The 8959-nt window shown below is 39.2% G+C and overlaps 1 pseudogene across 1 annotated transcript; it reads left to right on the top strand.

The window, feature by feature from the left end:
• The first annotated feature begins 285 nt into the window (after positions 1 to 285).
• On the top strand, positions 286 to 7498 carry LOC143887463 (uncharacterized; annotated as a pseudogene). Its single transcript, XR_013254194.1, has 8 exons — positions 286 to 1391; positions 1503 to 1635; positions 4337 to 4552; positions 4668 to 4823; positions 5030 to 5282; positions 5379 to 5775; positions 6536 to 6652; positions 6762 to 7498. The product of XR_013254194.1 is annotated as an uncharacterized LOC143887463 (transcript).
• Positions 7499 to 8959: the final 1461 nt, after the last annotated feature.

The raw sequence follows: 8959 nt of genomic DNA, 5'->3' as shown, positions 1-8959 counted from the left end.
CCACCATTTTTCTTCATACTTTGGTAGGGTGGGGCCTATTATTTTACACTCATGCATAGCATGAGCCAAGATGCTATGTCCTCCGTATGAACACCATTTAAAATGAAAGGGTTCGTCAAGTATGGCAAGATGCATGGATCTTTAAAATTTCAGAAGAATGGGTAGATGCAAGCTGTGCAATGACCAGTGCTACAAATCATGACTAGGTGCATTGCACCAAAAGAACAGAACAGTTCAAAAACTCCAAAAATAATAGTCTTGTGTGATATTCAAAGAAGGAAACAGTAAACGCACCCCTTTTCAACGTGATCGTGTAAAAGTTTTCCACAAAGTTCTAAGAAAAATCCAACATCTTTTAATCAAATGGCTAGCTGTGAGATTCAATGGGCCATGCATTTCTCCAACCAAAACATGCCATCTCTCAAAGTTTCTAAGAAACATCACCAACACATCAACAATCCATTCCCTCCTAACCCAAAATCCCTCCCTTTTGTCCATGGAAACCTTTTCCCCAATTTTCGAACACTCCCTGAACAACAGACTTTCCAAATTGGGAAGGATTTCCAGCTTGATTGGACCTCTAAAAATGGTGGGTGTCTTTCCATTTCCCACCAATCTCCACCCTATAGAACCATCTGGTCTACAATCCCAGGACAAGCTTTTGTTTCTGCAGCATTTGTAGAAACTGAGTTTGAGGAAAGCAGAGGCTCTTTTGTTGTAAAAGATAAAGCTATTCATTTCATGTGTAAGAATCAATCCATTGAGGAAATAAGAATGCTACATAATGATTTCTTATTTGAGGAGGAGAAAACTATATTTTCAGAGCAAATTAAGGATGCCAAGATCCCTGTTTTGCTGATAACTGGTTGGGTTTTCAGTAGGAGGAAGCTTAAAAAAATCATAGATGGAAATGTAGATCTAGAGATAAAGAAATTTAAATATGGGAGGCTAGGGAGACTTTCCATTGCTGCAAGATATTGGGTTTTGCTGGATCAGAAAAACAATAGTCAAGTTGGGTTTCAACTCAAGTTTGGAAAACCCAACCTACAATTGAAACCAGCTTTTCCAAGAGCTCTTAGAACTTTCCACAGTACTCTAAGGCGGAAAATGGGTTGGTCTTGGTGGCAGCGTCCTGATTGGCTCTCAAAGCGTCGAGGCTTTTCCCAATTATCATTGGAGGAGGATGGAGAGGAGAAGATTACAGAATTTTCGAAGTTCAATAGGGTGTTTATCACGTATTCGAGCGACGAAGATGAGAGGTTTTATGGATTTGGAGAGCAGTTTTCTCATATGGAATTTAAAGGGAGAAGGGTACCCATATTTGTGCAAGAGCAAGGTATTGGAAGGGGAGATCAACCTGTTACTTTAGTAGCTAATTTGGTTAGTTACAGGTAAATTAATCCAACAGCTTAATTTCATGAATTTTAATTTGTTTATCTAGCCATTGCTGATTCTGGTCATAGCACATGGAAAACTTCTGTAATTTGAAAAGAATTTTGCAGGTCTGGGGGTGATCAAAGTACAACGTATGCTCCTTCTCCATTCTATATGACATCAAAGATGAGGTCTCTTTATCTTGAAGGATACAGCTATTCTGTTTTCGATCTAACAAAACCTGATAGAGTACAGATTCAGGTAATCCATTATAGCAACTGCGTCATTATTTCTGGCTTCCTTTTGATCTTTTCGTGTCCATTTTTTTCTGTAGAAGAGATGATTTAAGATTAGGTAATAGTTAGATGTTAGAAGAGAGCATTAGTTTGATTACTCTAGTGTTTCTTCTAGTTGCACAATCAATGAAGGTCTTTGAATCATACTTTCATATACTATTCCATTTTGCTGCCGCGGTCTGATCTTTCAATACAACATGGATGACCTCATATTTTACCTCGCATTTAATCAAGAAAATTTTTCGTGGGATGAATGATATGGACATCAAATGTGTCATCAGACTGTTAATTGCTTATAGAGAACAAATTACTTGGAAGGGTTTTATATGGGTGCAGAAACTAATGTAACATTCTATATTAGTAACAGCATTCAATGGAAAACCGTGGCAAAGAAGGGTAGCCTGATTTGGAGTGTTTCCTCCTCTTGGGCTTTTATTATGTCTTGGAGTGTTTCCTCCTCTTGGGCTTTTATTATGGACTTCCTCTACGATGATATATTTTTTATGATGCAATTTTCTCTCTGGGAATTGGTTTTTTATTTGGAATGGTAGCCAAGAGTTTATTGAAAAAGAAAAGACCAGGACGACAAAGGGAAAGTAAACAACGTAAAGCATTGCTAGTGACAACAAAAAACGGCAGTCTCTCATCGAGGGAGAGTGTCAAGCAAAGCCAAGGATTCCTTAAAGACATCGTCTCTAGCAAGACTATCTGCCTCCTTATTGGCAGAGAGACGCATATGCTAACACCATAGAGAGTAATCCATTCCAATCAAAGATCTCATCAAGCAACCTATCAAACCTCCAGGAGAGGGGGGGGGGGGGTGTGTGGGTTGAGAGCCATTAAGCCAACGTATGACATTCAAGGAATCCCCTTCGACCACCACCTAATCCAGGCCATCTCTAATCAACAATTTCATCCCTTGGTGAGCTGCACGCACCTCTGCTATTGTTGCGTCCGCCACACCAATGGGGCCCGCAAAGGACCAAATCACCTCCTCAAACTCATTTTTCAGGATCACTCCTACTCCGTCGGGGCCATAATTCCCCAAACAAGAGCCTTCAAAATTGAATCTCGTGAAACTCGGCGCTGGGGCCATCCATTCCTGCACTAGTTGTTGCCTAGACTCCATACTACTACACACTTCTCTCTACCCTTCCTATTAGTCGAAGGTGGATACAAATTTGACTTCACACATGCGATCGACAAAGCGATGAATTTGGCGAAAAGGTATGCTGAACCTTTTGAGATCCCTTTGAAAATCCTTGTGTTTCTTTCTTTCTGAATCACCCATATCATTGCTAGAAAAGACACATTCTATAGGATTTACCCTTTTTTCTTCCATGAGACGGTGCCCCATCCCTGAAGATCAATAAGTTTAGCGAGGAAAACCCATTCGATGTCAGGTCTACTCAGATGTTTGATCCAAATCTCTCTAGAAACTTTGCAATGCATAAGTGGTCCACCGATTCTTCCGCCGCTATACATAAAGCACAGTGGTCAATGATGAGAACCCCCCTTTTTCGCAGAAAGTCCACCGTCTGAATCCTTTCGAGTAAAGCTCACCACCAAAGGTGCATACCCTTGGCGGGGCCTAGATTGACCACACTCTTGCTAATTTTATTTATTTATTTATTGCTTCATTACATGCAAAAGATTTTATTTGCTGTGGTAACTAAAATTGCTGGAGTGATACTTGTTGTTGTGAATCTAGAAAGCTGTGAAAGACTTTTGAATCAAGCCAAGAGTGTCATGATCAAGCTAAACTTCTTATTTTTTTTTGACAAAGCAAGATAGATGATAATGATCTGAGAAATCAAATATCCGATAATTGAGGAGATATGAAATGGAAAGTGGCATTGGATCTGCTAGAAGTCCAGAGGTCTTGAGGATTTGGCGTAACTCCCAAGATAGATGTACTGCTTCTGCCCAATTCTTCGGTGGGTGAGTTTTCTCCTATAAGAAAAAGGAGAGGAAAAAGAAAAGTACTCCATTGATAATTTGAGATTTTGCCCCCTTTTTGTCATGGTGGTTGTTCTTGGAGAAAGAAAATTTTTTTGAATGAGGGAGAAAGAGAGAAAAATAAGAGCAAATTTCTTAAATGGAAAGGCAAGTTGTTTCACATGTTGGTACTTGATAGCAGAAAATTGCCCAACCCTTGGTGTATCCCTTCTTCCACCTCTCCCTCTTTCACTGGTCTCAGTTTTTCTTCTTGGGTGCAACTCAAATTTCTTTTCTTTTATCTTATAGGTGCAGAATAGTGATCCTATCCGGTGAGCTACTTATTAGAAACCAAAAGGAGGGCTAGATTCAACACAAGTACTGCGTTGTGATAACCCTACCAGTGCTATTGCTTTTGTTGCAACTGATAACTTGCTACAGTGATGCTATTACTGTAAATTTTATCTATTTATGATATTATGCTTATCTTTATGGAACAAAAAGTGGAAATTGCATCCGCTAATTTCATCCACAAACAAGGTAGTGGGCCTTAATGACTTCGTTTTCAGGGTGCTTTTGACATGGTTTCCTTCAACTCCATTCTTTCTTCTTACTGTACAGTTTGCATGCTGCATATTACCTTAGTCATGCTAGCAAAGGGCCCGTGATGGTCAATTTCATAAAATCCTCACAATTTCACATCTGCTGGTGTTGATTATTGCTTGCAGTTATACAGTGACTCCGCTGAAGGTAGGATATTGCATGGGAATTCTCCAGTAGAGCTACTTGAACAGTACACTGAAGCGATTGGGAGACCCAAAGAGCTCCCAAAGTGGATAATATCTGGCGCTGTTGTTGGAATGCAAGGTGGCACAGATGTTGTCCGGCACATTTGGGACCAATTAAAGAACTATGATGTGCCTATTTCTGCATTCTGGTTACAGGTGACTTATCGTAATTGTACATAAACTGAGATTCAAGCAATCTTATGTGTGTATTTAAATATAGTCTTTGTAAGTGCATGTGTCTCAATGTCAAAATCTGGTTATGGTTGTGTAGGATTGGGTGGGGCAGAGGAAAACAATAATTGGCTCACAACTTTGGTGGAATTGGGAAGTGGACACAGCTGAATATCCAGGATGGCCACAGTTAGTAGAAGACCTTCAAGCTCATGGCATCAGAATGATGGCTTACTGCAATCCCTGCCTCGTTCCGGTATATATGATTTTGTTCTGCTTCATTGATGTCGATGGGAAGATATTGAATTAGAAAAAATGAATTCCATAGTGTAAAGAAGAACAAAAGAAAGAAACCATGCAGTAGATGATAATTTACACTAAATTAAAATCTTCTTGCCAGCATTTTCACCATTGTACCATTCAGAAACAAAAGAAATAAATCACTGTTGCACTTAATTGCAGACGGGTGACATGACGAACAAGAAAAGGAACCGCTTTGAGGAGGCAAACAAGCTAGGCATCTTAGTGAAAGACAGAAGTGGAAAAACATACATGATACCAAATACAAGTTTTGATGTGGGAATGTTGGACTTCACACACCCTTCTGCTAGCAGTTGGTTCAAACAGATCTTACGTGAAATGGTCGATAGTGGCATAAGGGGTTGGATGGCGGATTTCAGCGAAGGGCTACCATTAGATGCCACCCTTTTTTCAGGTATACAATTATAGCTCTTCCTTTTTTGGATTAATGAATAATTTAACCCCAAGCTTCAGTAAAGGAACTAACTAGAGGGGACTCTTTGCTGGTTAGGCGAAGATCCAGTTTCTGCTCACAATAGGTACCCTGAACTATGGGCTAAAGTAAACAGAGAGTTTGTTGATGAGTGGAGATCAACACATCATGCAGAGGGGGGAGATTCTGAAGAAGAGTTGGTTTTCTTTATGAGGGCTGGGTTCAGGGACAGCCCTAAATGGGTGACATTGTTTTGGGAAGGTGACCAGATGGTAAGTTGGCAAAAGAATGATGGGATAAAGAGTGCGGTTGGAGGCTTGCTCAGTAGTGGGCTCTCTGGGTATGCATTTAATCATAGTGACATTGGGGGCTACTGTTCGGTGAACATACCTTCATTAGGTATCACAGAGGTGAAGAGCTACTCCTCCGTTGGATGGAGCTAAATGCATTCAACACAGTTTACCGGACTCATGAAGTAAGTTAAACCTGCCTCATCATTAGGCTTATTTATTATGACTTCATTCTCAGCTTTGGGATAATAGGGTGGATTGGTAATGGTGTTCCTCATAATCTTGGAACCTGTTTGAATGAGTTATCATCAAATCAATGTTTTTATAATTATGTTACAAGTGCCATCATATATTATTGGTATGCTTTTGTCCATACCCAGTTTCTCCTTATGTTTATTTCACTCTCATAGACTTCCTTTTACTTCTTAGAACAAAAGAAGTTGCATTTTTGGAGATTTAGCAATAAGATCCAAATTCAATCCATGAAAACAATGGGCCATCCATAAAACCCGTGGCATCAGAGATTAGGCGTTGCCTTAATCAATACTACCTGAACTAGATTTAGCTGGGAGCATAATGAATGAAAAACATTATCTACAATGACCCGTGATTTTATGACACTGGGTGTTCTTTCACTAACATTTTTTTCCATCAAGAACGTTTTATCATACTCTTTGACATCCGAATTTGGAGTACCCTAATTTCACATGATTCACGGGGTTCAACAAGTAATAATAATCACTCCTAGTTAAGATTTACGATACACATGTCAAATGCATTTTATGAACTACATGACTTTGATGCCTACTGCCAGATAGTACTATCATAATTTCCATTTAAAACTTAAAATTGATGCTAGAGAGGCCAATTACCATGCTCTGACCCATCAGTTTCAGAAATTGTTCCCTGCTGATATGCGCTACTGCTGTCAATTCGTGGGCACAGGGAAACAATCCATCATCGAACTTCCAGTTCTATTCAAACAACCGTACCTTATCGCATTTTTCCCGCTTTGCGAAGGTATACCAGGCCTGGGAGTTCTACAGAATCCAACTTGTGAAGGTACTTATTTATGTTTTTCCTCCAAAAGCTATATCTAAGTTTCAGATGCAAATGATGTTTCCCACCACGGCCTTATTATGTTTTTTTTTTTTGCACTCTTGGAATGCAGGAAGCTTCTCAGAAAGGCCTGCCCATTTGTCGGCATCTGTTTCTCCACTTTCCAGATGATGAGCATGTCCACAGCTTAACGTTTCAGCAGTTCTTGGTTGGTACAGAGATCCTAGTGGTGCCTGTCCTAGATAAAGGTAAGAAGGAAGTTAAGGCCTATTTCCCATTGACAGGAGGATGTTCTTGGAAACATATTTGGACAGGAAAATTATTTGGTAAACCAACAACTGATTTTGGCTATAAACGACAAGGATTTGAAGCTTGGGTTGAAGCTCCCATAGGCTACCCTGCTGTATTTGTAAAGTATGGTTCCCTTATAGGAGAGACCTTTTTGAAGAACCTAAAATCTCTCCATATTCTTTAATTTGAAGTTCTTACTGAAGCCTGACATGATAGTTCCTGTAAATCATCGATGTGTTTTAGCATCTTTGTAATTCGATTTTCAGCACGAGCTATTGCCTTCAAATATGGACAGGCCCAGATTTCTGAACGAGCTTCCATTAAAATTGAGTTTCAAGGAGTTGAAGGTGCAAGCCTGTTGCAGGGTAAAATGTGCGAGAGGCTGGGGTGATCAAATGTAGCTGTATTGACTCTGATCAATTAGGACATTTGTATCAGTATGCATAGTTGTCAGCCCGTGACTCGACTCGAATAGTGACTTGTAGGAGTTTTTAACAAGAACAAAAATTTAGTTGAAAAAATTATAGTTATATATCAAATGACAGATTTGTGAAGGTTTATACACGTCCATTTTACCTCCACAAATCGTAGGGTTGGGATGATCATGGAGCTGATTTTTTGCAGACACCCTATCTATGTGAGAGCCAATCAAATGAATGGTTTGGATCACCCAAACAATATGCCTTCCACTGTATTTTAAGCTAGTGTGTAGATAACTTATCTACACTTGTGTGTAGAAACCCTTTTCTCATATATATATATATATATATATATATATATATATATATATATATATATATATATAAAAGCTAGTAAAAAAACCCGTACGATGCCCGGGCCGACAAAGAACTGTACAGACCACATCATAGGTTGATCGAAACCGTCCATGTGATGGAACACAACATCAATAGGTTGTGCCCGTAAAATCATTTCCATAGGCTGACCCTAGCCCTCCAATCTATAGAGGTTTTCATAATATGTTGTTCCTCTTAAGGTGCCCAGAATTCGTAAATATTTTTAAAGGTGTCATGAATTCGTAATATCCTCAAACAATTTATAAGGCAAAGTAGTTTTTTCGTAATTGTCATTTCAATACCTCTTCTTTGTAGTTATTTCCATAATTATCATATACAGGTACCCATTTTGGTACTTTTTCCCGTAATTTTGCGACTTTCAAGCACTTTGCTAGTAATGTTCCTCAAAACTTTAGTACCTAATGATTATTATTGCTAGCTTCTTTCGGTACTTATTATTGCTAGCCACCTTTCAAGAAATAGTATTTCAGTGCGGTTTTCACCACGTCTAATAAGACAAATCTCTGAACACATACAATTTCAAAGGATGAGCGAGACGTAGTCTTTGGAGAAGGTGGCTAGCAAATAATGATTTGCTTTTTCAAATAATTCCGAAACTGGGTAGGATTGAAATTATGTGGCTTTAGTGGGTGCCTTTGTTAAAAAGCATAAAGGAGGGGTAGGATTGAAAATATCTGGGTTGAATGGGTGCCTTTGTTAAAAAAAGTAAAAAAAAGTGATGTGTAATTCTCACAGATTTTTGGAGAAATTCAAATAATTCCCTTAGTTTCCCTTAGTTTCCCACTATATATACTAGTGGGATACCCCGTGCGATGCACGGGGAGTGGGAAAACATTATATTTAGATTCTCATGATAAACAATAGAGAAACTGCATATTACGGAAAAACCATATAGATCGGAGGGTTGCGATCATCCCATCGAAATGATTTTGGGGGCACAACCTATTTGTGTCGCGGCCCATCAAATGGACGGCTTGGATCATCCTATGGCGTTGACCGCAAACTTAATTTGAAAAATCTGGGTGGGGCCTACAATTTGGCCTTAATCTTAATGCACGACCCACACCATAGGATGATCGAAACCATTCATTTGATGGGCCAGAATGTAAATAGGTCGTGCCCCAAAAATCATTTCCATTGGATGATCACAACTCTCCAATCTATAGAGGTTTCCATATTATGCAGTTTTTCTTTAGATCGGAGG

Source organism: Tasmannia lanceolata, unplaced genomic scaffold (assembly GCF_043159265.1).
Source record: "Tasmannia lanceolata isolate RefF3 unplaced genomic scaffold, GAP_Taslan_0.1 ptg000012l, whole genome shotgun sequence".
Classification (NCBI taxonomy): domain Eukaryota; kingdom Viridiplantae; phylum Streptophyta; class Magnoliopsida; order Canellales; family Winteraceae; genus Tasmannia; species Tasmannia lanceolata.
This window is presented reverse-complemented; position numbering and strand designations above follow the sequence as displayed.